Genomic DNA, 15,140 nt, shown 5'->3' with positions numbered 1-15,140 from the left:
AACCCCACCCATGGGTGAGCTGGAGGACGTCCAGAAGGGGAGACGGCAGGGACCTGGTACGGAACCCCTGGCTGCCTGGGGCAGAAGGCAGGGCAGTACCAGGGCAGGGCAGTAACAGGAGAGCCAGGGAGATGGTCGGGGATTGAGTCCGGGGGCAGGAAGAGTTCACCAGCCCTTCAGGGCACCCCGCTGAATGGCAGGGGGTCCCTTCCGCCCCTGCGGCTCCGGCTCAGGCCGGGAGGAAAGCGCCACTTGGGAGGTCCCCGGTAGTGGAGCCTGACTGTCCCTGACCCTGAGACTGCGCAGAACCAGGTGCGCCTGGGCCCGGCTGCTCCCTAGGGCACCCGCGGGTACAGTCACTGCTGCAGTCCCTCCCGGGGAAGGGAAGCGCCGAAGGACCCGCCCCCTCGCTCATCCCCCGCCCCCGCGCCGAGCGCGGCATCGGGGCCCAAAGTCCACTGAGTGGCGCCGGCGAGGGCAAAGGGGGTGTGGGCGTGGGCCTCCTGGCCCTTCAGCCTCCGGCAAGCGACCCCACCCGGCCCCGCTCACCCGCTCACCCGCGTCGCCGCCGCGACCCCGGCCCCTCTTGGCTCCCACCCGCCTGCTGGAGCCCGGAATGAATGGAATGTTCCCGGGGCCCAGGGAGGGAGCGCAGGCGGGCGGGGACCGGGCGCGGGGGCGGGGCCGGAGCCCTGGACACCGGCCACCCGGGCGGCAGTGGGCCCCACGTGGACCCAAGGAGCCCAGGGCCCCTCTGCTGGTCTACCCGCTGGGCCAGGACTTGAAGACACAGCTGACCCAGTGGGGGAACCCCTGGGGCACTTCTGTTCTGAAAAAGCTTGTCCTGGACCCTCCCTCCGCCTGGTCCTCTGCCCCCGAGCCCCCCAGGTCTGGCTCACCGGAACCGTTCAACCAGCACTGGGTATGGCATCAAGGAGAGCTGGCCCAGATCCCGCCACCAGCATTAACACTGGCCCCGATGCCATGCAGTCCTCCGAGGCACCCATGCCACCCACCGCCACCCACCACCCACACTCCTGCCCCAGGAACCCCGCGGTGGTGGGCAGAGTGACTCAGATCCCAATGTTCCAAACTCATCCCCACCCCAGACTGAGCCCAAGCCATCCAGGGTGGCAGGAGCGACCTGGGTCACACTCCAGAGGCAGCAGCAGCTCCCCCCACCCACTTCCTGGATAAACAAAGCCTCAAGCCTCAGGTGACCTGCCTGGCCAGGTCCCAGAGCACAGGGTGACCCACCTGACTGGGGAGCTCGAGCCGAGAGCCGTGGTGCGGGAGGCGCCAGGCACAGCCGGCAAAGCTTCCTGCCACTAGGGTTCCTAGAGTTCCTGAACGGGCACTTCCTGTTTTGAAGCAGCCCCAGGACCCCTGGCTCACCGGGCCTGGCGGGGATTTCCTCAAGGGCATCAGCCGGCCTTCTTCCTGGCTGAAGCCGGGAGGTGCACTTCCAAAAAGTTGCGCAGACTCCGGCCTGTTGCTGGCCCAGAACAATGTCTGGACAAGCACTCTGACCCCAAGCCCGAATTCCCAATCCTTGTGTTCCAGAATCCAGCTCTCCTGCAGGTCCCGCTGTAGAGCCCGCCCTCCCAAGGAAAGCTTGGTCTCAGAGAGCTGGGGCAGGGGGCGGGGGACTGGCTGGCAGTGGCTCCCTTGGGCATGACACCTGGTTTGGGGGCTTTAGTTCTAAGATTAGAGAGAGAGAGAGAGACTGCACACACACGCTTGGGGAGGACAGAGGGAGAGGGACAGTGTCAAGCAGGCTCCGAACTGAACACAGGGCCTGACTTAAGGCTCAATCTCACGACCCTGAGATCGTGACCTGAGCTGAAATCCAGAATCAGAGGCTTTATGGACTGGGCCGCCTACACGTCCCAGGGCACTTGGGATCGTGCACGCTGGGCTCAGTCAGACCAGAGCCTCAGGGTCACCACCCACACCCCGTGGAAGGCACCCCAGCCTGTCTGCGTGGCTGTAGCCCCCCACTGCCTTCCCCAGGTGGGGCCCAGCCTGCACTCACCGAGGCTCCGGTAGTCCAGCTCAGTCTCTGCTCTGGGCCAGCATCAAGATTGTCTAGGAAGCAAAGGAGCAACAGCGGTCTCACCACAAGCCTGGCCTGCCTGCACCTGCCTCCTCTCCTCCGTGTCTGGGGGGCGGGGAGCAGCTGCAGAGACCCCCACCTGGCGTCTGCCGTCCTCGAGCAGGAGACCCCCAACACCCGCCTCCTCCTCCCGGCCCCCGTCACAGCCCCTCCCTCAAACACCAGCCTCGGGGTCCCTTAGTCCAGCATCCCAACGCGCACACACCCACTTGGCCTTTCCAGAAACAAGCCTGACACATCCCTCACTCCACTCCAAAAGGCCCGGGGAAGAAAAGGGTGAGAACAGCTCCCTTTCGTTAAAAGTCTGTTGGTACGAGCTGTCTTTTCCAAGCTAGGTACATATACTTGATTCAACAATAAACTGCTTTCTGAAAAATAAGTTCTGTTCACTAGCTGTGTGACCCTGGGCAAGTTACGTCTCTCCCCTTCACTCCCCATCTGTAAAACGGAGACAGTCACAGCGAACTCCCCCGAGTGTGTCAGGACTAAAGGATGCATTCAAGAAAGCCGCAGGAGAACCTGTTACTCTGTGTGGCACTCAGGGAAACTCGCCACTGTAGCCCGTCATCTTCCAGAGATCCCGAGTCTGCCCGCCTGGGAGGCCTGTCGAAGGGTACTTCTTGGCGCGGTTGAGGATGATGAAAAGGTAACCACCACCCAGCCGCCAACCAGAGCACCTCCCCCAAAAACAAACAAACAAACAAAAAAGCAAGCAGGCCCACGCAGGGGGTGGCCCACGCTGAGTCCACAGAGCCTGGACATGTCAGGGACGGCCGCGGCACGGGATCCCATGTGTCTCCACGGGCGTGTGTGTGGACATCAGTTTAACTGTGGGGAAGTTCTGGAAGCTTTCTTTCAAACTGAAAATAGTAAAGCCTGGGGGTGAGGAGGAAGGGACTGGGATAGCAAAATAACTTCATTAACCAATTTTTGAAAAATTTTTAGTGGGATATATTCACACATTTCCTAAATAAGCAGGGGTAGGTACCTAATGATGATGACTGCCCCCCTCCCCCGACACACAAGCCCAGCCGCCTCCAGCTCCACTCTGCTTTAGGATATGGCTTTCTGGACTCAACCATCTTTCCAGGCCGATCCCAGACCCTCCCCACCCCCAAGCTTCAGCCACTCCTGCACCCCCACTGTGGCTCCCAGACTGGCTGCTCCCCATCCCTCACCACTATCCCTCCAGCACCTTCTCCACAAGGCCCAGGCCCTTCCCATCCCCATCCCACAGTGTCCTGGGCAGGACCTACGGCATATCCAAGACCAGCTGGGGCAAGGGGGGCAGGGCAGCACACACCTGAGCACAGGCCCAGGGGCTCGGGGCCCTGGATGCAGGGATGAGGGATGTCCTTCTGCCACAGGGACTGAACGCAGCCTTTGGGAAAGGAGCAAGGGCCACTCCACAGGCAAACTCAGGGGCTGAAACCCTGAGCGTCAGTATGATGCAGTCTCTGGAGAGAGCGGGGGCTGGCCTGGCCTGGAGGCTGTGGCTGCGCCGGGGCCTGCAGCACATGGACCCCCGCCCCCCCCCAAGGGACAGCATGCCAGCCTCCACGTGCCCCGATGCCTGGTGCCTCAACCTCCTCTGTCTAGCCTTTGAACTTCAACCCAGGGCATGACTTAATCCCCAGCTCCCAGGCAGGGTTGAGGGTGTGTGTGTGTGTGTGTGTCTGTCTGTCTTGTCTGTCTACCGGCCTCCAGGGACCTATCTTCCGTGACCCGCTGACCATGCTGGGTCCTACTCTCAGACCCTCCCAGAGGCAGCCCATTGATTTCTTCTCCCAACATCGGGCTCCTCCAGCCAAAACCTCCTGCGGAATGAAACCTGGATCCCTCCAAGTCCTGGGGCCTTTCCTAACTCAAGGACGCCTCTCCACCACCCATCCGTCTCCCGACAGCCAGGCTTTCCCGCCTCTCGGAAGGCCACTCCCACTGCCCTCGAAGGCGGCCACTCTTCTGTGCAACCGCAGGCCACTGAGGCCACGGCTAGCCCTCCAACACCACCGTCACACACCTCCAACACGGCCACACGGAAGGGCCTCAAGGGCACAACTCTGGAGCCAGACTCTGGCTCTTACTTTTAAGTTCTCTCTATGCCCAACGTGGGACTCGAACTCACAACCCTGAGATCAGGCGCTGTATGCTCCACCCACTGAGCTAGCCAGGTGCCCCTGGAGCCAGACTTCTGGATTTGAATGCCAGCTCTCTGCTGGTTTCTCTCTTGGTCATGTGGGTTACTTACCAAGCTACACCATGCATCTGTTTCCCCATGTAAAACGGAGGTGATCACAACATCGATCTCCGTGAACTGTCGCAAAGTGTAAGCAAATCCACGTGTGGAAATCCCACGGCTGTGCCTACAGTGGTGGGAGTAGTCTGGGGGCCTCTGTGATGTCTCCCCCACACCTCGCCCAGAAAACTCCCCATCCCTCAGAATCTAGACACCCACCCTGACCTGGCCCTATGCTGTGTGGTCTACACTCCGCGGATGGGCCTACCAGGAACACATCTGAACACGAGCTGGCTGGACCGGCACCTGCGGGCCTGAGTGCAGTCAACCAGGAAGCTGGTGGCATCACAAACAGAGGGGCTAACACACAGGTGCCGCCGCAGCTGATCCCCAAGCCTGACACTGGGCGCTAGCTACTTCCTCCCCCAGCCAGAGGCCGACAGGAGGCAGGCACTGTGGGGGTGGGGGGCAGGCCTCCCCTCCACACCTCCCCCGAGCAGGAAGCAGTGTGAGTCTCTTGCCAGATGGTTCCCTGTGGTTCCCCACAGATTCTAGCTTCCTCTGAGCCACAGATATCGGGCGCCTTGCATGGGCAGGTTCCGCACCCCCTACCCCAAGAAAGGTCAACAGAAGGCCCCTAAGGAGGAAGGGCAGAGCCCTCACTGCAGACCAGCCTCCAGAGAGAGGGGCCTGTCAGCCTCCCCCCAGCCCTCAGCCCCACCTGAGGGAAGGCTCTGTCTGCGGAACCGGCCCAAACCGCGCTTCCTTGCAGGCCACCGCTCTCGAGTAAACACAGACTTCATCAGAACCACACACATCCCCCAGGCCCAGCAGACGGGGGTGCAGCTTGGGGGTTGCCCCCCGCGGGGCCAGCCAGCTTCTGAGCTCCTGCAAGGAACCGGGATGCGGTTGGGATAGGACGAGAGGGACAGAAGAGGGGCCCAGGGACCAAGATGGGGGCTCAGGCGCAGGCAGACTTGGAGAGAGGTTGGATCTGGGGGAGGTTCAGGGCCGGTGGGGACAGATACGGCCCCGCGTCCTCCCCGCGGCCGACCCGGGGGTGTCCCGGCACCGTGCGGAGGCCCCGGGCGCCCCAGTCGGGCGGGGAGCCAGGCTCTGGGCGCCACTGAGGAGCCGCCCCTCCCCCGCCGGGCAGCCAGGGCCGGGCCGCAGCCTCAGCGCAACGAGCGGGAGGTCAACCAACCCGGCCGGCCGCGGCGCCGGCAAACCCGCAAACCCGCAAACCCGGGACGGGGCTCGGACCTGCCCGGGACGGGGCTGCAGGGCGCCCGGGCCCCCGCCGTCCTGCGCGCCCGGCCCCGCCCGCCCGGTGACCCGAGTCCGAGGTGGGGGCGGGGGATCCGCCCTGGCTCGTCCGCGCCGGTCCGGCCCCGGCGGCAGCCCGCGTGACCCGACCCGGGCCCAGGCTGCGCTCTCCCGGCGGGGCACCTAGGGCAGGGGTGGGGCGCGGCGGGGCGGGGCGGGGCTCTAGGGACAGACTGACGTCGCCGCCCGCGACTTGCGTCAGCGCCGCCACCACCTCCCACAGGACCCCTCTTCCCCAGCCCCGGCTCGGGAAGGCCCGCGGACACCCGCGGCGGAGCACGTGCGTCCCACGGGGACCCCAGGACGCGCCGCGGGTCGGGTCGGGCACGTGGGCGCCGCAGCCGCCGCCGCGCTCCCCTGGCGTGACCTGCCGCAGGCCTCCCGCCCCGCTCCGGCCCGGCTCGGCCTCCCCGTCTCCGCCCGCCCGTCACGCACCGGTCCGGCCCCGGCGGCAGCCCGCGTGACCCGACCCGGGCCCAGGCTGCGCTCTCCCGGCGGGGCACCTAGGGCAGGGGTGGGGCGCGGCGGGGCGGGGCGGGGCTCTAGGGACAGACTGACGTCGCCGCCCGCGACTTGCGTCAGCGCCGCCACCACCTCCCACAGGACCCCTCTTCCCCAGCCCCGGCTCCCGGGCCAGGTTCCCACCTGCCTCGCCTGTGGCCCGACTGCCCACCCCAGCCTGGGTGGGGGAGTGACCAGCCACCCTCAGTCTGGACTCTGGCTCCCGGCCTTAAGTTGCCACTGGCTGGTGGCAGTGAGGTCACAGGCCCAGCACCCAGGGCTAAGGAGAGTGCACCCGGAGAAACCCCAGCCCCGTCTGCTCCCAGCACCCCCCCCCCCCCCCAGGCTCCCGCTCAGGCTTCTAATCCTCCGGTCCCCGCCCCCCATGCCCCGCATCGAAGTCACTGCTCAGCAACTCTAAGGTCTGAGCTTACCGTCACCGGGGTTATCTGCACTCAGCCCGTGCCCTCTGGCGTCTCTTGCTCAAGAGAGCCTGGGCGTGTGCGCTCCAGCCCCGACCCTGTCTGTCCCTCGTGACTGTCCGGGTACACTGGGATTCCCGTGCTGTCCCAGAGGGCTCAGAGAAACCCAAGAACACAGTTTCAGTAGATGACGCTGCGTGGACCCCGCTGCAGACAGCAGTCCCTGCCTCCTTGGCCTCTCAAGCCCTCAGGACAAGGGTGGGATTTGTTAGGTTCTGATGCCTCCCCCCTGAGTCCCAGCCACCACGTCCCTCCCTGGGCATGCTTAGGCCCCTCTGGGGTTGCCCCAGGTCCCTCCTCTGCACAGCAGTCCTCGAATCAGAACACTCCACAGCTCAACACTCCAATGACAGCCCTGTGCTCCTGGGGAGCCCAGGCTGGGGCCCGCCGACCCGTCCCATCTCCTTGGCCCAGAGCCCATAACAGCCTCCTGTGTGCCCCAACCGCAGTGTGCTGGGGACCCGGGACTGCACCTCCGTGCCTGGCTCGCACGTGGCCTCAGTCAGGACGTGAACAGATGCAGGGATGGGCCTCGCCCAGGGGCCGGTGTGGACACCCTCCTGAGATAACTCTCCAGCGGCCAGTCTATGGCAGGACTGAGAAAGTGGGCTTGAGAGACGGGGACGGGCAGATTACAGGCTGGGCCCGCTGGGGGTCGGACACTGCGGGGCGCCCAGAGCCACCCCCCGAGGAAGAGCAGCTCAGATGGCCGTGCAGACACAGAGGCCCCCACGTGAGCAGCCCCCACGTCCGAGCTGGAAGAGGCTGAGGGCAGTCCTGTGGGCCTTTGGGGCTCAGGAACAGGCGGGGGCCACTGGTTCTCGTGTCTGGCCTGCGGCCCCTACCCACCCCTGGCCCTGCCCCCGAGCTGCTCCCACTCATTTCCCCACGGCAGGACCCGATCTCCCCCCCCCCCCCCCCCCCCCCCCGCTGACTGGATGCTGCAGGTCGGGACAGCCTGCAACTCGTGGCAGCTGCAGCTGGCCCGGGACCAGCCCCTCACCCAGAGCCCTCTCCTCGGGCCGTGTGCAGGAGGCGGGAGTGGGCGTGGGGGGCGGACGGGTGAGGGCCTGAGCCAGCGAGGAGCAGGCAAGACCTGTAATCTCCCCGTCAGCCTGCCAGCGCCACAGCGGCCACCCGGGTCCCGCCTCCCCGATCACTACCGAACCCCACAATTAGCCTGGGGCACTGTGCCAAACCTGCAAACCGGCCCCCACTCACACACGTGACCACACATGGGCAGGCACACGTCTGCGATGCCAGTAAAGGACCTTGCCAACACCCAGCAAGTGTCCCCAGGATGAACAGGCCACGGGAAGTCCCCCGGACTCCAGCTCTTGGGCTGTGAGAGGCTGTGTGTGGGAGGAGTCTTGGGGGCCCCAGCACTGGGGTATCCCAGGCTGCTCAGAGGGAGCCAGAGGGCTGGCAGAGCTGGGCAGGCCTGGAGCTGGCCTGGAGCGTGGGACCACGTGCGGGGGGGGGGGGGGGGGGGGGAAGGGCTGGCCATCTACGCAGGTGCAGGGAACGGCTCCGGGCTGCCTGTGGCCATTCGAGCATCCCGTCTAGGTAAGGTTGGGGGCCTGGCAGGATGCACAATGCTTGGGTGCTGGGCAGGGTCTGGGGGCCGGACTAAAGCTGGAGCAGTAGCCAGAACCCCACCATAGCAAATAGTCGGGGTCTGGGGAGGGCAGAGGGCCTAGGAGTCCCCAGTAAGGAAATGCCCCAGGTCAGAGCAAGGTGGGGGGGGGGAAGTGACGTGATGCAGGTGTTGGGAGGCAACAAGCCCTGCCGGACTGGTTGGGGCAGGAGCTGTTCTCCCTGGGACGCACCCAGGAAGGAGGCCCAGCTGCCTGCGGCCAAGTCCAGCCCCTTCAGCTCAGGAAGGTGCTGAGCCAGTGGTCAGACCAGGGGCCGTCTCCAGCACGGCCGAGCCAGCCCCCCTTCTTCTCCTTGGCCTCCCATCCCCAATCCTGACATCCCCTCCTGGTTCCTGAGGCCCCTCCAGGTGGCTCCCAAACCAGTCCTGATGCCACGAGCGGGAGGAGCAGGCCAGCCCCTCAGGGTTCCTGGCCCCTGTGCGGAGCATGTCCAAGAGGAGGGCAGGTGGACCACCCTGGCTCCCTTCCCCCCTACCACCCACCACCACTCAGCCCTGCCAACTGGCTCAGCCTGACTTAAATGTCTGCTCCGGTTGGCTGGGCAGGAGGGGCTGCCCAGCCTCTCCACGGAAGGCTTCACCTCAGGCAGTGTCCTGTGGCCTGGCACTCCTCCAAAGCAGGCGTCGCTCAGAAATCACCCTGGAATGGGGGTGGGGGCCTAGAACCCACGTGCGGCCCAGAGCCCCACCTCCCCGCGGCCGGGTCCCTGTCCCCCCGGAGCCTCCGAACTGCAAGTGCTACAGGCCCGCCTGCACCCAAGAGCCGTGCTGCCTGGTCCGCCCCAGCTGTCCCCTGGCCCTGCCCGCACCCTTCCTCCCAGCACCAGGACCCCGCTGAGAACAGCACTCTCTGCCCTGGCCTCTCAGGACCTCAGGTCAGCGTCCGCCTCCCGCAGCCGGCTTGGGCCCCGGTGGCGCCCCCCAGCAAGGCCCCATCCAGCGCCTGGCCCATGACCCGCACAGGCGGCACGCCAGATCAGGGGACACGGACCAGAGGAGAGGACCAGCCAGAACGGCCTTGGGGGCAGACGCCCCTGCCCTGCTGCTCTGTTGACACAGTGGCGTCCTGAGAGACTAACCATCACACCCTCTTCTCTTTCTTGCTTTCCCTGAAAAGGGGTCCAGTGGGGGCAGTGCTGGGCACAGAGATCTGAGTTCCCACTGGGCCGCTCTATCCCGAGCCTCACATGGGAACCGCTGGGCGGCTCTGCCAGAGGGGCCAGGGGCCACGACTGCAAGGGTTTGGTGTCTGCACCACAATGTGACCTGTCCAGGGCAGGGCTGAGGTCAGAGCACAGGCTGCACCCAAAAGGCTCCCATCTCCTTCCCCGTGGCCCTGGGGCCAGGAGTCATCTGTCATGATGACGGAGACTACCAGGCTTCAGCAGTCATGCCCCTCAGAGGCTGAGGCCATGGGTGTGGCGCTGAGCCAGGCCCAGCCTCCAGATGCCCCCACTCCCAGCCCAGGGGAGACCCTCTCACCCCCGCCCAGAGATCCCAGGTGCTCAGGCGACCGGTGCCCACCACCCTGGGAAACGGCAATGAGCCGCCCAGTCTCTGGGCAGGCGAGGGGAGCTGAGATGTGGGCAGGTGCGGGGGGGTGGGGGGGGACACCACAGAGCGACAAAGTGGGAAAGAAGCCCAGCTCCAGGCCCAGGCCAGCCCTGCAAGAGTCCCTGCGACCAGCCTGGTCTCCATCCGTGGCTACACAGGGCTCCCTCCAGGGGCCTGGGTCCAGTCGCCGTGATGAGGCTGTGATCAGCCACCGAACAGAGGACTTGGACCCACCTCGCTGGCCCTGCGGGCAGGACAGCAAAGGTCTGGCCCAGCCCTTCAAATGCTCTGCGCGAGGTGACCCCCTGAGGCGGCATGAGCTGTGTGCGGGCCTGACCCAGGGCTGGCCAGGGCAGGGTTCTTCCTGGGCAGCCGAGGGGACCAGGTCCTCCCGGCCGTGCCGCAGAGCGCAGCAGGAGCCCGCCCCGAGGTGGGAAACCGCCGAGCAGAAGGGTGTGTACGGACCCCAGAGAAAGGAGAAGCTCCCGTGTGACCCCACCCACCGCCCGCGGGAGCTGCCCGCGCCCCACCAGTCAATTATGGGCCCCTGATCCCGCCCCCTCAGCCTGTAATTTGAGTCCAAAGACAATTAGCCAAGGCTGGCCCCGCCCCCCACAGCCCCCTCCAAACGGAAACACCCGCAGGCTCTGGAGGCGGGACTCCGCCGGCCCCGCCCTCAGCCAGGGCCTCGCCCCCAGGGAAGCCGCTCCACCTCCCAGGTTGTGGCCAGGGGACCACCGCAGCCCCCCTAAATGGCCTTGTGCTCCGGCGGGTCTGCCCTGCTCACCTCCCCCGCCTCCCCCAGCCGCGCACCTGCGTCCAAGGCAGGCTCTGGGCACACGAAGCTCCTCAACCGGGAGGAAAAGCTCAGCCCCCCCCCCCCCCCAGGGAGGCCGGGCGCCTGCAGAACCATTCGACTCACAGCCAAACAGCCCTCAGTGGCGGAGCAGAGAAGGGGCCACAGGTGCCGGCCCTGCCCCTCTCCCTGCCAGTGCCCCCCAGCCCACACCCAGCGTCCCAGGGGGAACTTCGGCTCTGGGCCCAGGACGTGGGTTCCAGGCAGGGAAGAGGATGCTCTGTTCCTAGAGTGGCCTCAGTCCCAGGATGGCTCAAGTGCCCGCAACCGTGCCCTCCTGAGGAAGGTGGGCCTATGCCATATGGACCCTCCCCAGGCTGCCAGCCCACCCCAGCGCCGTCCAATCCAATCTCTTCTGCTCCACTCCCCTGGGCCAGGGCCAGGATCCTGGGTTTCCTGCACTCTGCCCAAGCTGCCGGCGCTGCGTCTCCAATGTGGTCCCCACGGAGACTGCTGGGCACATGGCTCGTGGGCACACTCAGGCACAAACCCAGGGAGCCTACACAGGGGAGACAGCATCCCAGACAGCTCCTCGCAAGGACCCATGAATAATGCTCGGATCTCTTCACCTGGGGAACACGTCACTTGGCTGGACGGTCAGAGGGGCAGGGTGGGGGGGCAGGAAGGTGGCCTGAGGTCCAGCCTGAGAAGACTCCAGGGCCTTACCCAGAGCAATCCAAGTCACGCCCCTCCCTGCTCTCCGTCCTCCCTGGGAAGCACCAGGTGTGCGTAACTCACCAAGGCGTGTCCCTGAAGCTGGCTAGGAGCGCAGCCTCGGAGGCCTTCAGGTCATAGTCCTAAACCTTCCGGAGTTGAAGGGGTTCCCTGGCTGGGTCCTTAGCCCAGGCCCCGAGGACAGGATCTAGGGCCCCTCCACCCCTGCGGCCTCCCATGGAGGGGCCTGGGTCCACTCCGGGCTAGTCAGGAAGGGCCAGCTAGGGCAGTCTGCGATCTCCAACCCAAGGGTGACGTGTCCCCTCCCACCCCGCCATGGACCGGTCTGAGCAGCCTTGGGAAGTGGCGGAGCTGCCCAGACTTGCCCGGCCCGCCCTCCCGGTGCGCTCAGCCCTCAGCCCCGGAAGTGGATCCCTCTCCCAGGGCCGCAGCCTCCCCCCCTTGGGTGCCTGGACGCGGCTGGATAACCCAAAATAATTCCTTCTTGGCAGGAGGCCGGCGGGGGAGGGGGGACTTACATTCCAAACCCTTGTTTTTCTCAGTAACTTCCCTCCCCTCCTGGGGAAGGAACCCCTGGCCAGATCTCAGGCCTTCCAGAGGGGCCCACTCCCTAGGCCAAGGCTCTCCCTGGACTCAGTGATTACGCCGGGAAGAGGTGGGAGGCTCCTATCTGTGCAGCCCACCTGTCGGTCCTTAATCTTCTCTGGGAATTCCTGAAAGCTGACACGCCACAAAAAATAGCCAGCAGGCTCAGCCGGGGTGACGCTGGCCGTCCCTCCTAGGGACCCTCACCTCAGGACAGAAGACGGCCTCTCCACTAGCTGCTCGACTCTCTCAGACGGCAGTTCCGGGCCACGCCAGGGTAACATCTGGGCATGGGGCAAGCGGCACCCCTCCAACCCTCCTGCTCCCCCACTCTCCACAGGGCCCACCTGAAGTCAGACAGAAAAGAGGGAGCTCCCCCGAGGGAGGCACAGGCCAGAAAACCCTCCAAGCGTCAAAATATTCCACTAGCTTTGGGGCCCAACTTTGCCCCAGTCCTGACCACTGCCACAGGCCACAGTGGACACAGATAGACCCTTCCTTTCCTTTTCCAAGTTGCTTTAAAGAGATGCTTCAGTGACGTGGCAGGAAGCTCGGGGCTCTTGAGTTCGGGAACCCCAGAAATCTGCTAATCAGCCTGAACACAGAGGGGGTGGGAAGGGCCCAGCCAGGAGGGCTTCCCGCAGGAGGAATCATGAAGAGGTGTAGGGCCAGAGGGTGGGGAGAGAGCCCAGGCACGGAGTATGTCCCCAGACCCACACAGTTCTGAGACCTTCTTGGCTCCAGGAGGTCTACCTCAATGCGACGCCGATAAAGCAAAGGAGAAACCGCCTCAGCAGGCCCCGAGAAGCAGGCAGGCCCGGGCGACCAGCACTAAGCGCCCTCAGACCCACGCTGGAACCCTTGCTCCCACTTTCTGCACCCAGCCCAGCACAGCCCAGGGAGATCCCAGGGTGGTCCTCACAAGGAGCCCCCGCGGGTGTGGAGGAGGAGAGCTGCTAAGCCCTGACTGCCGGTCCTGCCCCCTGGGGAAGCCTGGGCTCAGCCACCCCGAACTGCTGCTGGGCTGGGGGCAGGTGGGTGGGGGCCCCGAGCTCTTGCACAACAGGGACAATTGCAGCCCTGCCCACGGATCTCGGAGTCGGGGGCGGCGGGAGGCGTGGGCGGGCAGGGACGGCCGGGAACAAGAAGGGGTCCCAGGGACTCTCGGCCGGGCCAGGCCCGTACCTCCCCCCACTCGCCCGAGCGCCGCGGGCCTCGCCGGCCACCTGGAAGTGTCCAGGGCACACGGACCGCGGCCGAGGCCCGATCGCCGTCCGCGGACCGGCGGCTGCCCCGGGTCCCCGCGCGCAGAGCGCACAGACTGGAACGGAGCGGCGCTGACGCCGAAGCCCCCCGACTCGCGCGGGCCCACCGCAGGCCCTGTACCCCCACCGCGGTACCTGCACGTCCGCCGCCGAGGCTCGATGGCGCCCGGGCCGCGATCGGCGCTGCGCTCCGGCCCGCGCGGCTGCCATGGAGACGGGCCTTTGTGTGGCCGAGGAGGGGCCGGAGCGCGCGGGAGCAGCGGCCCCGCCCCCGACGGCGAGAGGGGGAGGGCGGGGAGAGCCGGGGAGGGGAGGGGGAGGGAGGAGGCGGAGGCGGCGGAGGAGGGAGGGGCGGGCAGAGTGGGGAGGGAGGGAAGGGCGCTCCCCGCGCGTGCCGGGAGCCCCGCGGCCACGGTGAGCCCGCCGCGTCGCGGGGTAGGTTCGGCCGGGTTCGGGCTCAGGTTCGGGCCCAGCACGCGCCCCTGGGCCGGGCACCACCCTGGGAGCGCGCCGAGCCACACCTGCCCCAGCCACCTCGCGGTTCGGGCACCATCGAGCGCCGGGGCACACACCGGATTGGGTTCAGGCCTGCCACATCCCCGGCGCGGGCACTGCTGCGCCCTGACCAGTTGCCGGGAGCCTCACCCCCCCACCTCTTAGGGTTAGAGGGGCGCCTGCTGACTTCCAGAGGTCTTTGGGGACCCGCCCCCAGGACCAGCGCCAGGGGTGTCTACGCCTCGACTGGAAAAGGGGTGGGCACCCTCCGTGGGGCCCGCGGGCCTGGGAGCTCTTGCTGCCCCTCGGAGGAGTCTCCAGTCACAGGATGGGGGGCGGGGTGGTGAGCAGCAGCTGGGGACCCCTGGAAGACAAGGGACTGGTTCCTGAACCCTACCCGGCACTCCTACACCAGGATGTCCCCCCGCCCCGCCCCCTCCCTGCAGCCCGTTCACTTCCTCCGGCCCCTCCACACCCTCCAGCATCTCCTCCCCTTCAGGTCCCTCCTCCTGGAGCCGGGCACAAGGTCCGGAGGCCTTGGGAGCATGTCCCTCAGTTCCCCCAGCCTCTCTGCCCGCCAACCCCAGCCAAGCAGGCCAAACCTCCTCTCCTTCAGCCCTGAACCACACTTTACACCAAGGCCCACCCAATCCCCACTGCAGAGGACCCCCAAATTATCAGCGTCTAACAAGAGCACTGACTTGTTTTAACCAAAAGAGAAAGTTAAAACACAAGCATTGTCACTGAAGGACATTTCAGTGCCAGAAATGTGGGAAGGCCACTCTCCCAGAGCACAGGAAGCAAGGGGGTGAAGACTGTCCTTCCTTTCCTGGTGGGGCCGATGCAGCCCATGGCCACACACAGCCCCTCTGAACTCAGGAGGCCCCAGCCGCCAAGCACAACACCCTTCTGGACCAGCTAGCTCCTGCCTCTGTGGGCCCCCCTGCCCTCGGGGCTCTGATCAGGGTGAGGGGCAGGAGGGCCCGCTGCGGGACAGAAACTCAGCCAAACCAGAGCTGGCCTGGTCCTGGGAGGGAACAGGGACCTTGTGGGGGAGATGGAGCTGGGAGACGTCATGCAGGGCTTCCACAGAGCCCTTCCACCAGAGGCCACCTCCCTGCAGAGCTCGGCCCGTGAGGGAGACAGACCCTTCCTGGCTCCAGGCGCCCCAGGAGAGGTGCTTCTGCGCCCCTCTCCATGTCAGCGTCAGGCTCATCCCCCCCACCCCCCGCAGCGCTGCCCACCCTGCCTGGAGCCCCTCCCCAGAGCACTGCCTGCGTGGGGCTTGAGACGGATAGCCATGGGGCCCCAACCACAGCCCTCAAGTCCCCAGGGGACGACTCTGGGAACAGGGGAAACCTGACTGGGCCGTCCTGGACTGATGAAGGTCCC

At 66.1% G+C, this 15,140-nt stretch overlaps 1 protein-coding gene across 1 annotated transcript in view; it reads right to left on the bottom strand.

Moving 5' to 3' along the window:
• Positions 1 to 13,513, bottom strand: part of PLXNB2 (plexin B2) — a 28,648-nt gene extending 15,135 nt beyond the window's left edge. The window contains exons 1-2 of the mRNA XM_046011427.1: positions 13,389 to 13,513; positions 2,036 to 2,088 (exon numbers count right to left, since the gene is read on the bottom strand). The gene's annotated coding sequence lies outside the window, so the exon portion shown is untranslated. The remainder of the gene's footprint in view (positions 1 to 2,035; positions 2,089 to 13,388) is intronic.
• Between the last annotated feature and the right edge of the window lie 1,627 nt (positions 13,514 to 15,140).

This window comes from Meles meles, chromosome 7, assembly GCF_922984935.1.
Source record: "Meles meles chromosome 7, mMelMel3.1 paternal haplotype, whole genome shotgun sequence".
NCBI lineage: Eukaryota > Metazoa > Chordata > Mammalia > Carnivora > Mustelidae > Meles > Meles meles.
Note: the sequence above shows the minus strand (reverse complement) of the source record. Positions and strands in the feature narration are given on the sequence as shown.